We start from the raw sequence: 18,751 nt of genomic DNA on the forward strand, positions 1-18,751 counted from the left end.
CAGACTCATATCCATTGAGTCCGTGATGCCATCCAGCCATCTCATCCTCTGTTGTCCCCTTCTCCTCCTGCCCACAGTCTCTCCCAACATCAGAGTCTTTTCCAATGAGTCAACTCTTCGCATGAGGTGGCCAAAGTACTGGAGTTTCAGCTTTAGCATCATTCCCTCCAAAGAAATCCCAGGACTGATCTTCTTCAGAACGGACTGGTTGGATCTTCTTGCAGTCCAAGGGACTCTCAAGAGTCTTCTCCAACACCACACTTCAAAAGCATTAATTCTTCTGCAATCAGCTTTCTTTACAGTCCAACTCTCACATTCATACATGACCACTGGAAAAATCAGAGCCTTGACTAGATGGACCTTCATTGGCAAAGTAATGTCTCTGCTTTTAAATATGCTATCTAGGTTGGTCATAACCTTTCTTCCAAAGAGTAAGCGTCTTTTAATTTCATGGCTGCAGTCACCATCTGCAGTGATCTTGGAGCCCCCAAAAATAAAGTCTGACACTGTTTCCACTGTTTGCCATGAAGTGATGGGACCGAATGCCATGATCTTCATTTTCTGAATGTTGAGCTTTAAGCCAACTTCTTCACTCTCCACTTTCACTTTGATCAAGAGGCTTTTTAGTTCCTCATCACTTTCTGCCATAAGAGTGGTGTCATCTGCATATCTGAGGTGATTGATATTTCTCCCAGCAATCTTGATTCCAGCTTGTGCTTCTTCCAGCCCAGTGTTCCTTGTGAGGTACTCTGCATAGAAGTTAAATAAGCAGGGTGACAATATACAGCCTTGGCATACTCCTTTTCCTATTTGGAACCAGTCTGTTGTTCCATGTCCAGTCCTAACTGTTGCTTCCTGACCTGCATATAGGTTTCTCAAGAGGCAGGTCAGATGGTCTGGTATTCCCATCTCTTTCAGAATTGTCCACAGTTTACTGTGTTCCACGCAGTCAAAGACTTTGGCATAGTCAATTAGTATTGGCTAAATGGAGGTCTCCAACTAGCATTATAGTTATAACTGCTGCTGCTGCTAAGTCGCTTCAGTCGTGTCTGACTATTAAATAGTCCTTAATCAAGGAAATAGTTTTGATTTGTTTAAGTTCATTAGGTGGTTGTAAATGATTTGATTCATTTTGCTAGTGAAACAAGCTAAGAATCACAATGATCATGGATATTCTATATTCAGCATTAATTTATTTATTTCTCTTCTATATTCAAACATTATCTGATTGAACTTTCATCAGAAGATTAATTTCATATTTTAATTTTAAGGACTTAAGAACACAAATGATTGTCTATGATAAGTCTGTTGAGAGCAGAGATAGTAGCTTATTCATGATTGTATGCCCATAATAGATGAAGAATAACTTTGTTATTTTATATAAAATATATTTATTATATAAGTATGCTACTTACTATGCTAGGTTTATGTTATTTAAATCAAGGGCAAATTTTAGCATAGGTATATACAAAGAAGTCTATACAGGGTTTAATTTTGTCAGTGAATATATTGCATTTATAGACTATAAGTCTTCATATGTAGAGAAAGTGACAATAAATATCAATAAGTTACAGGGATGAGTTGATAAAAGGTAATTAATTGAGAAATGAAAAAATATAATTACAAGGCTGGGGCATTTATACTATTAAAAAGTGGCAACTTTTACAGTGTCAGTTGTCTTTTAAATATGTTATACATGATCTAAAGTGGTAATTAATTTCTACTTCCATGTATCTAGACTCATAGTGAGTATAGTCAGTTAAATATATGTATACAAATAATACTTTTAATGCCTGTTGACCTCAAATGAGCAACACTTAAAAAGACATCTTTTACTAATTAATACAGGACCTTTGTACCAAAGTTTCACTAATAGCATTACCATTTGGCAGTATGTTTATTCATTTACTTCTTTTTAAATTTTTTAACCTTATGATTGTGATTCACTAAATTGATTCTAAATTTCCTAGTGGCTCACTGCTAGAGTGAAAACACTCGAATATATATAACAAAACTTTAAAATACATATTATATGCATATACTTTGTTCTGTTGTTTGTTTCAATGCTTTTATTTATTTATTTTTCCTTAGTAAAATTATTTATTTTGGCTGCCTCAGGTCTTTGTTGAGGCACACAGGATCTTCATTTCATCATGCAGGATCCTTCATTGAGGTGCCCAAATTCTCTAACTGTGGCACAGGTGCTCAGTGATTGGGTCTCAGTGGTTGCAGTTCAGGGGCTCCAGAACGAGGGAGAAAGTTTCAGCAGTTGCTGCTGGTGGGTTTCAATGATTCAATGCTTTTAAATTGCAAAGCACATTCAAGATGAAAAATTTGGGGATATGGAAAAGTATTTACAAATATATGTGAGAAAGTAGTGTTCCGTTGATATAATTTGAGTGGACTTAAACAGTAATTTTGGTGCAGGAAATCATAATCCACTTCAGTGGATTCAATTCTTGCCTGGAAAATCCCATGGGCAGTGGAGCCTGATGGGCTATAGTCCATGGGATTGCAGAGTTGGACATGACTTAATAACTAAAAAACAACAGTAATTTTATATGTATATAAATCCATTAGCTTTCCCTTTTTCATTTTTAAAGTAAGTTAACAATTGAAATATTTATTTGCCATCCTACTTACCTCCTATATGCCTTTTATTTTGTAAAGTTTCTAATCTAATTCTTCGTTCTATAAATACTTACAGCACTGTATAGTACTCAGAGTTATAAACACAATCATAAAATTGGTTTTCTAGTTTATTTGAACTAGCATATTTTAATACTTTTAATAAATTGAATGCATTGTATAAATGCTGTTAAAATTGTTCTTTACATAAACAAGTGTAAGGTTCAATTTTATAAACTAAGATGCTTTCAGGAAACTTATCTAACACATATAGACTTCAATGAACTTCAAAGAGGTTTGGAAAGAAATGTTCTTTAAAACCACCAGAAACAACAATTTTTAAACAATGAGAAATAGCTGAATAAAGAGAATGCTGTGATCAGTTATGATTTTTCGAATAAATGCATCCAGTATCCTGAAAAGATAATGTCAGAAATGGATCAAAGCTGTAAAAATTGCACCCATAAGTTCAAACCAAATGCTCTGTTTGATAATATTTTTGACCTCTTTATGCCATTCCCATATGGATCCTGTCTACCATCACCACTTCCCTAAACATTTATAAAAATTTATTACTTAAGATGTGTATCATGATTGGATTATCAACATACTAACAGAAAACATGTGTAGTTGTACTCAATATAATGCAAGTGAATGAGGCACAGTGTGAAGAATGGTGGCAAAGGATATAATGAGTTCTGGAGAGAACTCTTTGTAGGGAAAGCTTGTGACAGAGGGAGAAATTGTAAGCTCTGAGAATGTATTTGACAATCAGGGGAGGTTATTAAGCCTGTCTTTTAATATGGTTTGGGGGGCGGGGAAGTGCCCTGCTTTCAAATGAACGAGAAGCAATATCCTTAAGGAGAGATGAGTTTCATTTGAAATTGAGAAGTGAACAATACATTCACGGAAGAAATGACATAGAGGGGTGTGGGAGAGTATTATAAGAAGGGAAATATGGGAAATTATAACACCAACAGTTTAGGAGAGATCACATGATCAGAGGCATACAACTTTGGAGGGAAAAAGTTAGAATAAAAAGGATAATTGACAGGGTGATTTTACTCCAACAACCACTAGGAGGATAATGGACACTTGGGCCCTTCATGATACAATCTGTGATCTAAAATAAAGTGGTCTCCTGTGAAATAATATCCCTTCTTTTTCTTTAGGAATTGGAAACAGAAGCTAACAGAGTATGATTCTCTTTTTCCATCGGGTGAGGGGGGAAGAGGTGACAGCTTAAGGATGGAAGAAACCAGATGATTAATTCAATACCAAAAGTAATAATGAGTGAGTGAGGATGCGGTCCTAAGAGTGTTACCAAATTGGAAGCAGCCTAGAATATTGGATACTGAGTCTAACAGTGGTCAAAATGGTGTATGGGAGCTTTGAGAAATCTTTAGAAAATTTCTGATATCTAGCAAAACCTGGAAAATGATGGAAAGCCTTCTAGAATATCACAAACAATAAAGAAAACCACAACTAATCACATGCAAAATTTCCTAAATTTCTAATTTATAAAATATTTGCATTTTAGATTCATAAAAACAGGTAACTAAGTACTGTAGTAAAACAAAATTTACTTGGACTGGTGCTATTTTGATATGGCACATTTGATTTTTCTAAACAGATATAACTAATTCGGCATACAGATATTAACATATTTTCTTTTACGTTTTTTTTTCTCTTCCAGTTACCCTTCATTAGAAGTTCATCCCATTTTCCTTTCTCTATTGGCATCATCCCTTAAAGACTCCAGGAAGTCTTCACGTGTATATGGCTCAAAAAAAGTTAGCCGGGCACCAAACATTAACCAAAGACTAAACAAGAGTCTAAATAGTGTAAATAAACCAGAGTGTTATGAAAACTTCCCAGCACTAGTCAGTGCAAGCTGATGGAGTATGTGTGCCCTGCTCTATGACCTGGAATTGAACCAGGTCATCATCTTACCCTCACTCTCTTTTCCTTATGGATTCTGTTTAAGGGGCATTTTTTCTTCTTTCCTGAGAGAAGAAGTTAGACAGAACCACCCTGGGCTCTCTCACTGAACTTCTCCATTCTTGGAAGCACCATCTGGAGTTTCAGCCTTTTTCTCCCTGAAAGTATGGGGTTTCTTTTACAGTATGATCTTTCTCACATCAGGCTTCCATTTTGGTTCAGTGGTAAAGACTCTGTCTGCCAGTGCAGGAGACAGGGATTGCATCCCTGGGTCATGAAGATCTGCTGGAGGAGGGCATGGCAACGCACTCCAGTATATTTGCCTGGAAAATCCCATGGACAAAAGAGTCTGGCAGGCTATGGTTCATGGGGTCGCAAAGAGTCAGACATGAGTGAGCTACTAAACAACTTCTTCATATCAGAGAGAGTTCTGTGCAATATGTATTAAACTGCGAAAGTCTTGACAGAGTAAATCCCAACATTTTCTATTAGATTTCCCTTCCTCCCTGTACAGTCTCCTTGTACAAGACAAAGGATGACTGCAAAACAAAGAGGAAAGTTTACAGATATTTCCTGAATAAAATAAAATATATTCAAGGCAATCTAAAGTGCCAAGCCATTTAAGAATTACTTTTACAAGTACGTGGCTACTAAATTAACATGATACTATACACAGTTTTAACTGCTTATTTTCTCTGTAGATACATATTTACTAATTCAAAATATATGAACATTTAAAAGTTGCATTATACATGATCATATCACCTGAAGTCTACAGATGTTTTTGTAATTAGTGACAATTAGATTTTTGTTCATGTATTTTAAAATTGCTAGATTAAAAACAAATTGTATCTCACTGTTTACAAGCAGAAAGTCATCATTAGTTAGGGTGACTGTAATATAAAAATAAATATAAAATTAAACAGCAGTAACAGGCACAGAAATAATATATAATTTTGCTTTTCTTTCCAGTTTCATGAGTAATTGGTTTTGTCTTTGAAAGAAGACTAGATATTTCTGAAGCCCCAGGGTTATGATTTACAAAACTAAGTAAGAATGAGAGAGTACCAATAAAATGTGCATATGTTTTTCAGTGAAAATATAAGAATAAGTATATTTCTTTAAAATAATTATAAACTGTTTAATATTGATATATAATATTGATATATATTTACATAAATATATATTATATTTATATGATATTGATCATATATATTTTATATTGTATATTTTGGTTCAAAATGAATTCCCCAAATCTCAGCATACTGGCACTAAAGTGGGCTGGGATTGTACGATACAGTTTGCAAGGTTAAGAGAGATTACAGAAGTAGCGCTATTCCCAATTTCCTAATCATGCATTAATTTTACTTATTCTCATGTGATCACACAAAGCCCTGACCATGCAACACACCAACTAATGTGTTTAATATCTATTCTAAAGGAAAACAGTCAATTATATATATTTTCTAGTAATTAATACTGTAGTTATACATATGTGTTACCCTTTATTTTTTTAAATTTTTACTCTATTTTACTTTACAATACTGTATTGGTTTTGCCATACATTGACATGAATCTGCCATGGGTGTACATGAGTTCCCAATCCTGAACCCCCCTCCCACCTCCCACCCCATATCATCTTTCTGGATCATCCCCGTGCACCAGCCCCAAGCATCCTGTATCCTGTATCGAACATAGACTGGTGATTCATTTCTTACATGATAGTATACATGTTTCAATGCCATTCTCCCTTTTAACTTTGTATTTCATTTTCCTCTTAGACCCTACCAGTCAACATTCTTTTGTCCTCTACTATTTCAGTGAAATTTCCCTCCCTCACTCTCTTATGTAGGAACATTGTCTATTCCATTATCTATTTCACTATGGCTTTTTCTTTGTTTTTTGAGAATTGACTCAATCTGACAGTGAAATGGACAAAATTTAAATGTGGATTTCTATGAATTTTGACAACTGCATACATTCAGTTAGCACACATAACCCAATCCAACCGAACACAACCAGGCAATGGAAATTTCTATCACCATAGAAAATCTTATTATACTTCTAAAGCCTTCTGATTACTTTCTCACTAATTTAGTATTTTCCCACTTAAGAACATCATATCAATAAAATAATAGACTATGTGCTGTTTTTGTACTTTTACAACTCAGTATGATTTTGAGATTCACTGGTATATTTTTTTAACATATCAATGATTCTTTTTCATTGTTCAATGCTGCTACTGCTAAGTCGCTTCAGTCGTGTCCGACTCTGTGCGACCCCATAGATGGCAGCCCACCAGGCTCCGCCGTCCCTGGGATTCTCCAAGCAAGAATGCTGGAGTGGGTTGCCATTTCCTTCTCCAATGCATGAAAGTGGAAAGTGAAAATTGAAAGTGAAATCACTCAGTCGTGTCCGACTCTTCACGAGCCCATGGACAGCAACCTACAAGGCTCCTCCGTCCATGGGATTTTCCAGGCAAGAGTACTGGAGTGGGTTGCCATTGCCTTCTTTATATTTTTAAAGATGTGGAACTATCTATTGTAACAGTCATTTGAATTACTTCTAATTTTTTGTTGATATGAATAAGTTCCTATGAAACATTCTTACACAGGCTTTTGTAGATATATATTTTTATTTCTCTTGAGAAGTAACTAAGAGTGGAATTACTAGGCCAGAGGGGAGATGAATGCTCACTTTTATAATAAACTACCAAACAGTTCTCCAAAGCAATAACATGATTTTACATTTCCATAGAAAATATAGGAGAATTCATGTTGCTCTTCATCTTTGCCAGAATTGAATGATTTTGATATTTTTAATGAAAACTATTCTAGTGTGGATGAAGTGATAAGTCACTATACTTTACTTTGCATTTTCCAAATAACTAACGTGGTTGAGCACTCTTTTTTTTCTGTTAACTGGTTTTTCATGTATCTTCTTTAGTAAAGCATTTTTTAAATTATATCTTTAATTTTCTATTGAATTGTTGGATTTTTTTGTATTGAGCTATAAGAATTTTGTGTATATTCAGATATAAACTCTTTGTCATATAGAAACTCTTCATCAAATATGTGTATTATTAGTCTTCTCTCTGTCTGTGGTTTGCACATTCTTAACAGTGTTTTTAAGTGAATGGAAGTTATGAATTTTGATGAAGTTTATTAATTTTTCTTTCATGGTTAGTGTTTCTGATGTGTTCTGGAACCTTGTTAAAGTTGCAAAGATATTCTTTGTTTTCTTATATAAGCTTTATATGTTTTTAGATTTATGTGAAAAAAATAATACATTTCAAATCATTTTTTTTTTCATGTCTATGGCTATCTGTTGTTCAAGCAACATTTTCTGAGGAGATTTTTTTCTCCAGTGAATTTCTTTGGTACCTATTTCTGAACTATTCACCCATCCATTTCTTTTAAAACTCTAATACCAATAAACATTCTTGATAACTGTAATTTTCTAAGTGTTCAAACAGGTATTGTAAACCTTGCAACTGTGAAATTCATTTAAATGTATACACAAAATGTGTGCATTTATTGTATATAAACTGTGTAATAATGATTTTAAAAGTTACCAACTATAATTGTGATTTGTCTTATTTTCCTCTTTACTGCTATCAGTTTTGATTGTGTCTTTTTGGAAACTAAGTATATTCACAGTTAAGTTCCTGTTTTATTGATGAATAAACCTATATCATTATGTAATGTTCTTTATCTCTTGTTTTTATGCTGTTTTTGATGATTATTACTTCATGTTATACCTTTTTTTTTCCTTACATTCTGTTACATCTATCACTTTTTCTTAGCATTATCTTATTTACAGTTTGTTTCTGTGGACAGTACTTGATTGGGGCTTGCTTTTCTTTTTTTTCTATCTTTGTGACACTTTTAGCCTTTCGAGTATCTAGTCCATTTATAAACTTTTAAGCTCTTTGAGATAACTGTAAATTTCCATATGGTTATAAGAAATATGAACCATATGGAAATTGGTAAATCTTTATTAATTATAATAAAGAAAGATTACACAATTCACCTAATTTTCCCCAAGAAAACTTGTATAACTATATCACTACCAGGAAATGAATATTAATAAAATCCATTGACTTCAGCCATATATCACGTTTTCATACATTTATTTGTATGTGTGTGTTTTTGAGTTTGTTACTTAGTTCTGTGCAATTCTATCACATGTTGAGATTCATGTGACTACCAACATAGTCAATATACAGGACAATTACAGCAGAAATATCACTTATGCTACTGCCTTAATACCACAGCCTCTCCTTCTCTACCTCTGTAATACCTGGCAACCAATAATGTTTTCCATCTCTATACTTTTGTCACTTTATGAATTTTATTTGTATCAGTTCAGTTCAGTTGCTCAGTCGTGTCCGACTCTTTGCGACCCCATGGACCGCAGCACGCCAGACCTCCCTGTCCATCACCATCTCCTGGAGTTCACTCAGACTCACGTCCATCGAGTCCGTGATGCCATCCAGCCATCTCATCCTCGGTCGTCCCCTTCTCCTCCTGCCCCCAATCCCTCCCAGCATCGCAGTCTTTTCCAGTGAGTCAACTCCTCGCATCAGGTGGCCAAAGTACTGGAGTTTCAGCTTTAGCACCATTCCTTCCAAAGAAATCCCAGGGTTGATTTCCTTCAGAATGGACTGGTTGGATCTCCTTGCAGTCCAAGGGACTCTCAAGAGTCTTCTCCAACACCACAGTTCAAAAGCATCAATTCTTCGGCACTCAGCCTTCTTCACAGTCCAACTCTCACATCCATACATCCATACATGACCACAGGAGAAACCATAGCCTTGACTAGATGGACCTTAGTCGGCAAAGTAATGTCTCTGCTTTTGTGAGCTCTGACATTTTCACTCAGCATAATACTCTTGAGAACCATCCAAGTTTTTGAAATCATCATCATTGTGGTTCACTGAGTTTCCTACATTTTCTGAATTACTATTTTTCATAATATTTAGAAAGGTTTAGTCACTTTTTGATTAAATAGTGTAACACCTTGTTCTGAATTGCTTCTCCCTCTGGGATTGTAATTAAACTCCTGTACATTAAATATTATGATATCACAGACACTGCAGATTTCTTTTTGGTATCTGCTTATTTTCTCTGCACTTCATAATGGAGCAGCAGAGGAATAGGAAAAATTAAAGTAATTGTATCATTATTTATAAACTTGGTAGACATCACCTAAACTGATTGGGGAATACACAAGTTTGATTTATAAAAATAAAAATATTCTTAGTAATCATGAAAAAATTATATATGAAAGAATCATGAAGGGTGGATCACAAGTGAAATATTAATAAAAAGCCCATAAAAGTATAAACTAAAATGATATGAGATGAATAAACATATGTCTTATTAAATATGGCAAATTCAGATATTAAAAGAGAAGTATATATTGTATTATTTTTAATAAGCAGAGGTATATAAATGTTAAAAATAGGTACTAAGCCCAAGTGCCTCTGTCTTTTTCAACTAAGTTTTAAGTAAATATTTCTTAACTAAATTATAAGTAGATATCTATTAACCAATCACTCTTAATATTTTAGCTCCAAGTTTTACATTGTTTCTACTCTAGTATTCGGAGTATAGATTTATGTTTATATTACTATTACTCTAAATTGTGTTGGAAGGATTTCCTAAAATAACTGATATGAAAAGATCATTAAATTATTAAATCCTGTACCAAAATTATGTGGTGGTTTTCAATAATACAGTTATATATTATTCTCATTCTTATTTACATATATATGCATAATCTAAATGAAAGAATAGGTAAATTCTACAAATTTAATCAGATATTATAGTGGATAACTGGGAAAAGATGCAGCACATTTAGCACTGGCAAGTTTTAAAAATAAGAGTAGAAAAAGTCCAACTCAATTGCATGCTTTGACCTCTGCTTTTATAGTTAGCAGTTATAGGACTATATTCTTGAATAAGGAGTTTTTTTTAAGGACATAATTTCCTTTACTAAAGAATACTTCTCTGAACAGTATTCAACAAGAATTGTGACTGATCTAATTAAAACTATAATAATCCAGTCACACTTCTCATATAGTGCCCCTTATTAGCCTTTCAGGGAGTTTCCTTTGCAGTATAGCAAGCTGTGGCCAGGTCTGGGTTAAGGAAAATTGGATTTATTGTGGCAGTGATGACAAATTATCTTCTGCAAGAATAGTTTAACACAATGGGTCAAAAGGGAAGAAACTAAACAAAAGAAATGAATGACATGAGAATGAATAAAGAATAAAATTGCATATTTAAAAAAAAGCAATAGAAGAAATTATAAAAACTGAATAAAAAGGTAATGCAAAACTGTAGGCATAATGAGTTTTCCTTGTCATTAGAGGTTATTACATTCTCACTTCTTTTATGATCATATGTGGCATATCCTAGTTTTTAAGGGCCTTCAACACATTTAGCAAAAGCAATACATTCAAAATTACAGGAAACTCTTAGCTTTGAAATAATGGCTAGCAGGCAATAATGAACCACTAATTTTTTTGGCAAAAGTTGGTAGCAGTTAGTATGGGTTAAAAGTTCAGTCTGACCCAGCATTTGATTTACTCAAAGTTAAACTTTATTAAGTAATATATAAGCACTTTTCTTATCTCACTCTATTTTTCCAATATCAAAAATTGGAAAGGGACTTTAATACTTTTTGACATTTCTGTGTTATTCACACACTAATGATTTTGTTAAATCCAGCTTAGGATAAAATCATCCCAGGCATATTTAATATGAAATGGATTTCAACTGATATTTGGATTCGGTGCAAAGTAATATTTTAGTATTAGGTAGAATTGTTTAAATGATTAATTTAATAAATTGTGTATTGTCTTTATGGTGACTTATAAAATGAGTACATTCAATACTGTGGATTTTACTGCAAAAATGTCTCTAGATCTTTTAAAACTTCATTTGACTTTTGTAAAAATTTATTGTAATATATAGAGTACAGGTTACTCTGGTGGTTCAGACAGTGAAGAATCTGCCTGGAACACAGGAGACCTGGTTTCAATCCCTGGGTTGGGGAGATCCCCTGGAGAAAGGCATGGCAGCCCACTTCAGTAGTCTTGCCTGGAGAATCCCCATAGACACAGGTGTCTGGCAGGCTACAGTTCATGGGGTCACAAAGAGCAGGACAGGACTAAGTGACTAAGCACAGTACATAGAGGATAGGTGCCATGAAATCTATAGTAGATATTAGGAAATTAAATATTTGAGAAAGTGAAACAAATTTATGGTGTGCTCTAACTATTTAATAATTTGGTAAGGACTTAAGGTTAGCTTTTATAAATAAATTTTCTGTGCCTTTGGAGACTATATGAAATATATATGTTAATATGTGATATATGTATTCAATAATATGGACTATAGAACACATTAAATAAGATTTACACATGTGCTCTTCTACATAAGCATTAAATTTTTAGAAAAAAATCCAAAACTGACATCTTTGTTTAATATTATTACTTTAAACTAAATGTAATAGGCCAAGATGGTCAAATGGAATTGGTCAAGATGTGTACCTTGGTAAACTCAGCAAAAGGCCCTTACACTATGATGTCTATTATATTTTTGTAAATATAAATTTATTTATTTTAATTGGAGGTTAATTATTTTACAGTATTGTATTGGTTTTGCCATATATCAACATGAATCTGTCACAGGTACACACGTGTTCCCCATCCTGAACCCCCCTCCCTCCTCCCTCCCCAAACCAATAATATTTGTTAATGGCAGTTTGATTATTTTTCCAACAAATACCACCATGAGCACTACATTGAAGAATTAATGTAAAGAGGCACAAAGATGTAAAGGACATATGGTATGAATGAGTTTTCAAATGAGTAAGAAAGACCAGTTGTGTATATATATGTACCTAAAATTCAAGGTATACCCATATGTACCTAATGTTCATTGTATGTTATGAGAAAAATAAAATACCTATATAAATTGTGGGAACTATTATAATAAAAGGTTTGTAAAATATGTAGATTTTATATGTGCCTTAGGAGAATGGATGTATATTGAGTATGTGGAAAAAATAGGAAAAGAATTTGTGTCTGAGAAAGTAGTACAGACAGGAAACAAGAAATAGAAAAGACTGAAAATTTGGGGTCATGTATAGAGAAGATTCTGGAACAGAGTCCTATTCAAAACAATAGGAGATAGTGTTGGAGAGTTGGAGATAGATTGTGGATGGAATTAAATGAATAATAAATGTTTTGTTATTCATACTTTGAAGATTTTAGGTAAGGGAAATGAATGATATCAGCTTTTGCTCTGAAAAGTGGATATAGCTTTTTTAATTTAATAAATTGGAAATGAGATGGACTTTATATAGAATTCACATAGGGACAATAGGACAGATGAGAGTCAATGTCGACCTAAACTGGGTTGGAATTAGAGGTGATAAGAATGTTGGAAGAAATATGATTTCTTGTGGGGGATAAATAAGAATTAGCAGGTAATTTGAGTGGCAAGAAACATCAAAAAAATAAATCAATAATACATACAAGTTTATATTTAAACCTGAGTGGTCATATTTTCAAAGAACTCACAAAGGGACAATATTGAATAGCAAGCACCTTCTGATTGTTTACTACGTGGCAGTCACTAGCCTAAATACCTCACGCACATTATTTCATTTTCAGTTCAGTTCAGTTCAGTCGCTCAGTCATTGTCTGACCCTTTGCAACCCCATGAATCGCAGCATGCCAGGCCTCCCTGTCCATCACCAACTCCCGGAGTTCACTCAGACTCACGTCCATTGAGTCAGTGATGCCATCCAGCCATCTCATCCTCTGTTGTCCCCTTTTCCTCCTGCCCCCAATCCCTCCCAGCATCATTTAGTCCTTAAAAAAACTCCAAAACTTGTGATGAACACATGATTTTTTTGAGAAATTTTTAAACATTTTTGGAAACTTGCCAAAAATTAAATAGAAACTTGCCCGATAATTGTATATTATGAGCACTGGGATTAAACATAAAGAGTAAGACTCCAAAGATCATACCTATCCTGATTTTTATATAGAAGAGGCATATGCTTAAGGAGTAGGAGGACATACAACTAGGATATGGGGAGCCCAGGAGTAGATCTTAGAAATAATAAAATGCATTGTGTATTTGAGAAATAAAACACACTTTGTATGGCCTAAGAGTGGAATACCAGATGAATTATGACAAGTAATGGTGTAAATAAAGACAGATAATTTAAATATTTTTACGGGCTGCCCTGTGGCTCAGTGGTAGAGAATCTGCCTGCCAGTGCAGAAGATGTGGGTTCAATCCCTGGGTCAGGAAGATCCCCTGAAGAAGGAAATGGCAACCCACTCCACTATTGTCTGGAAAGTCCCATGGACAGAGGAGCCTGTCAGGCTGCAGTTCATGAAGTCTCAAAGAGTTGGATACAATTTAGTGAATGCAATGCCAATGTCAATGTAAGACATGGCAAGGAAATTGGGCTAAAAGCAATAATAAGTTCTTTGGAAGTGTTAAGTAGGGAAGTAATATGATTAAATTTGGGATTTAAAAAAAACACTGGCTGAAGTTAGGTAAACAGGTTGGGAAGAAGGAACAAGAAAGAAGGTAAGCATAAAGTTGTGTTCCTTTTCTTGTTATTCAATCAAAAGTTGCATAGGCCATGGAAAATATAGCAATCTTAGATTCCTAGAAACAGGACCAGCAGGACTTAGACATGAATTGAATGCAGATAAGAGCAGAGGCAGTATGGAGAACAGATTTTATGCTCAGGATTCAGGATTGGGGGAGGTGATGTGATTGATGAGGTGTTCAAGATCCTGCATATTGACAGAAACATGGCACATAAAGGAATCCCTTTGAGACAATAATGCTAAGTTTTGCTCCAGGCATGTTCATTTAAGATGCTGGTAGGACATTGCGTAGACATTTAGAATTGAAAGAAAAAAAGAAAGGTCTTTGTATGTAGGTTTAAGTATTATAGTGGATTTTCCCCAAAAATTCTTTCCATGGGGTTCGGATAGTACCTACGAGGTCTATGAAGTGGATACGTGTCATGGGCTAGCTGATGAGTATATGGCATTCTATTCAGCTCTTGCCACCTAGAACCTTTGCCAGGATGGGTGTATGGCCCAAGCCACCCCTTCTAAACACACTGCACACATGCAGAGGTTTTTACTGGGACTTCAAAGTTATACAGTGCAAGCCTGGTGGTGCTAGTGGCCTTATATTTTAGTGCCTTGCTAAATACTTTATGATGATGAAACACAGAGCAGAACCTATGGAAGAGACCTTTGACAGAATCACAGAACAACTGAATCCAACATGGGCTGAATCCACAGGCACCAAGAGTCTCCTAAATTCTATGAGCCAATTATTTTCTTTTACATTTAAGCTCATTTGAATTGTATTACCGTGACACGCACCTAACACAGTACTGACAAATGCAGAAATCATTCACATGAGATTATACTTAGAAACCACATAATCTTCAAAGGGAGAGTTTTACCTTTGATAAAGATATCAGAGGAATCAATAAAATTGTGAAGTACTAAAACAGTACTGAGAAAAGAGTCTTAGTTGATGACAATTTCAAACTGCAAAGATATATGATACAATTTATTAGAAAATGGGGTTGTAACCTTTTATTTTTAAAAGTAAAATACCATCTTAAGAAATTTTTTTGGTAAGTAGACATAGAATTAGCTATGTAGATCAAAAAAAAAAAAAAAAAAACAAAGAACCGCCAAAGGAAGGTTTTTTTTTTTAAATAATGAAAATTTTTGAGCATACTTATAACCTACAGAAAAAAATTCCATTGTGGAGGGAGATAATTAGGATGCCATGTAAAAAATAAATGATAGCAACTTCTATAGCTAGATAGGAAATATGAGTTCAAAAGTAGATGTGATATATTTATTAATAATTTTAAAAGAGCATATTGTAAATTGTTTATCAGCTCATTTAAAGAGGCTGGTGATCTATTTGCATTCCACATCATACCTTTTTATAGCAAGGCTATAAGACTCAAACACTTGTTGATTTACCATAGCAAATTGCAATTATAGCAAACAATTTTGTAATGGTTCCTTTTAAAGCAATGAATGAGGTTAGATGCCATCTGCAAAGTAAAATTTGTGTTTGTAGAAGATAGGCATTATCATTGCTTCTATCAAATTAATATGTATTCTCATTAAATCATTCTTATTTCTCACAATTATCTAAAATAATTTATATGAAAGCTAACAAAGGTAAAATAAAACTTGATTTAACTAGGAGAAATTTTTTTTTTAAGTTTTCTTTATTATCTTGATTAACATAGATAGTTAAGTGTCATGATGATAAAATGATTTAGTTCAAAAATTAAATTTTTCTTAAACTATAAAAACTGACTGACAAGAATTCATGACCTTCACCTGTCAGTTTCTTCCTGCATAATCCAAAATTTACCTTTGTCTTATTTCTCTATTTTATTTTACATTTAGACTTTCTGTCGTTCAGGACTTTGCTGCCTAATGAGATTCATCAGTGCTTCTGGATTTTACACATCCAAGATATCCAGATTGTTCTTTTATTCATATCCATCTGGTCAAATGATTATAACCATTTCTTTCCAATGTAGATTCCACAGTGGGATTTACCCTTACCTCTGAGTGTCATTAATATAATGCACATGATAGGAAAAGCATCTGCAGTTTAAATAGTGATGAAATGTCATAGTAAAAAGTAAACCAAATAATTAATTTTTAATATTGCCAAAATTTCTATGTTAGTTTACCTATTTGGTCAAAACATTTTTATAACTTCTATCAGGATTGACAGTTATTTTGGTAATTGACATATACATGCAACATCTAGAGGGTGAGCAGAGTTGAGAACAATATTATATAGGAGAAAGAAAAAAATCCAAGGGATTATAAAACTAAATAAAGATGGAATTAGTGGAGTTGTCTTACCCCAATAGCCATTTACTCTTTCTTTAATTTGAGGTAGTCTTTAATGTTGGTTCAATTAAGTTTTATTCTAACTCAAATTCTTAAATGCACATTGCTGAAAAACAAACTCCTACTGTGAACATCACCTATCATGTTTCAAAGAAACAGTGTGCTTTTGTTTCCTTTTTAACCTAAAGTGCTTTACATGTTTGTCAGTTGTCATTAAAATGGTGCAGGACCTTATGATCCCTTCCACCATGTCCTCAGCCTGCCTTTCACTGCTGCAAAACCTTCAGCCAAGTTTAATTAGAAAAGTGAGAAGATGCAAAAGCAAAGCAAAGCAGTAAAACAGAACAAAACAATAAAAGTTTAGTCAGTAAACAAAGTCAGGGACCTCTGGTTCCTTCTCAAAAGCTATAGATAATATTCTGAGCTATATCCGATGAACTGTCTTATTGGTTCTGAAATGCACACCAGGTGGAAGAAGTTAACTACATAATCAAAAAACTGTAGCCATGACTTAAGCTGAGACAATTCCGAGAACTGGCCTCAAGAAAATGAGAACAAACCAATCCAGAAAAATGACACGGATCAAACCATTGCATGACCAATTTCAAGATGACCATCAGAGCTGACTGTGCTGATTCTGAATTTAATCTCCTCCTTCATCTATAAAAGCTCTTCCTATAGTTAGAGGAGTTGACCATTGGACCAGAGTTCACCCCACCACTCTCCACTTTGCAAGCATCCAAAATAAACCAAACTTTGCTTTCTACCAATTGCATCTTTATTTGCTTTTGTAAGCAAACACTTTCAGTAACATCATCAATATGTTAAAATCAAAAACAAATGGAGACCACCCTTGAAAACCCCAAGCAGACTAAACCAGTTTAATCATACAAGCAAAGCTTAATTTATCTTATTTTGTTAGACTAACTTTACCTGTGCCATATCTTGCTTATGCCTCTGGAAATCACAAGTAAAACTTTAACTGTTTCCCAAAATTAATATGAGGTAACTATTAACCAATTTCCTATTTTTTAAGAAAATTCTAATATTATAACCAATCACTGGTTTAAAAAAAAAAGGCCCTCTCTTCTCACTATATAAGCTGCTTCATAACAAGATAACCCTGAGCCTCATTTCATGTTTTGGTTGAGCACTCCTGGGTCTCAAACTTATTTTTTGTTGGCATATGTACAATAAACTTTTACAAATGATTACTACTTCGGTGCATTAGTTTTAATTCTGTTATTTCTGAACTTTTAACAAATATAAAACACACATGCATGACACTTACCTGAATTTTTGTGAATATACAACAAATAGATGTGAAGTCCAGTATTTGACTCCTTCTGAACAGAACTCTCTTCAGGCTGGTCATCGTGGCTTTGACTTTCAGGCCATCAGCGTTGGAGAAAGGTGAGGAGTTCCCTAACCAGCTCCCCATACTTTTGTTTTCCCACAAGTGTGATGCCTGAGGAATCCGGGTGCCATCATCCTGGGTCCCGGTGTTACCCTTAGCCTGCCTGTTTATAAACTCCACTCAGGCTTAATTATCTCACCTGTCTGACATTACATTCAGCTGAGTGATCACTTCTATAACACTCTTAATCTTTCAAAAGTGATCATTTTATGTTATGTATGAACATTAATTTTCAATTTTATTTATATTCTGGGTTAAAATATAATACATTATTTGGGGAGTTATTTTCAAATTTATAGAACAATTTGATGATGTAGCCTATGTATCCTGCATATACTATATATACTTTTGAAAATGTATGAGGCATTCATGCACTTAAATTTTGGAATGAAGTACCACGCTCTTGGTGTCAAGCATTTCTGCAACTGCATACTAGGTTTCTAACAATATTCAGCAATTTCTCCTGACAAAGTGAAGTGGAATTATAAGTGATAACCTGTGAAGCCTTTTTATATACATAACTGCTAGGGGTATTTTAGGTTAAAAGGCTGTTTTTCCCCAGGCAGCAGTATTTTCTCTTTATACATCATTTTTCTCTTACCTGTTTATTCTGAGTTTTTTTCTTTGTCTTATTCAGCCTTGGAAGACTCCACAAAAATCAAATGTTGTTGAGAAATTTAATGAATAAAATCATCAGTAGTCTGCTTCTACCCTGAGTACCCATTCTTTGCTTGTTTATTGTCATCGTCAGAGCTCAGTCATGTCTGACTCTTTTCAACCCCATGGACTATAGCCTTTCAGGTGTC

The sequence above is a fragment of the Budorcas taxicolor genome, chromosome 14 (assembly GCF_023091745.1).
Source record: "Budorcas taxicolor isolate Tak-1 chromosome 14, Takin1.1, whole genome shotgun sequence".
NCBI lineage: Eukaryota > Metazoa > Chordata > Mammalia > Artiodactyla > Bovidae > Budorcas > Budorcas taxicolor.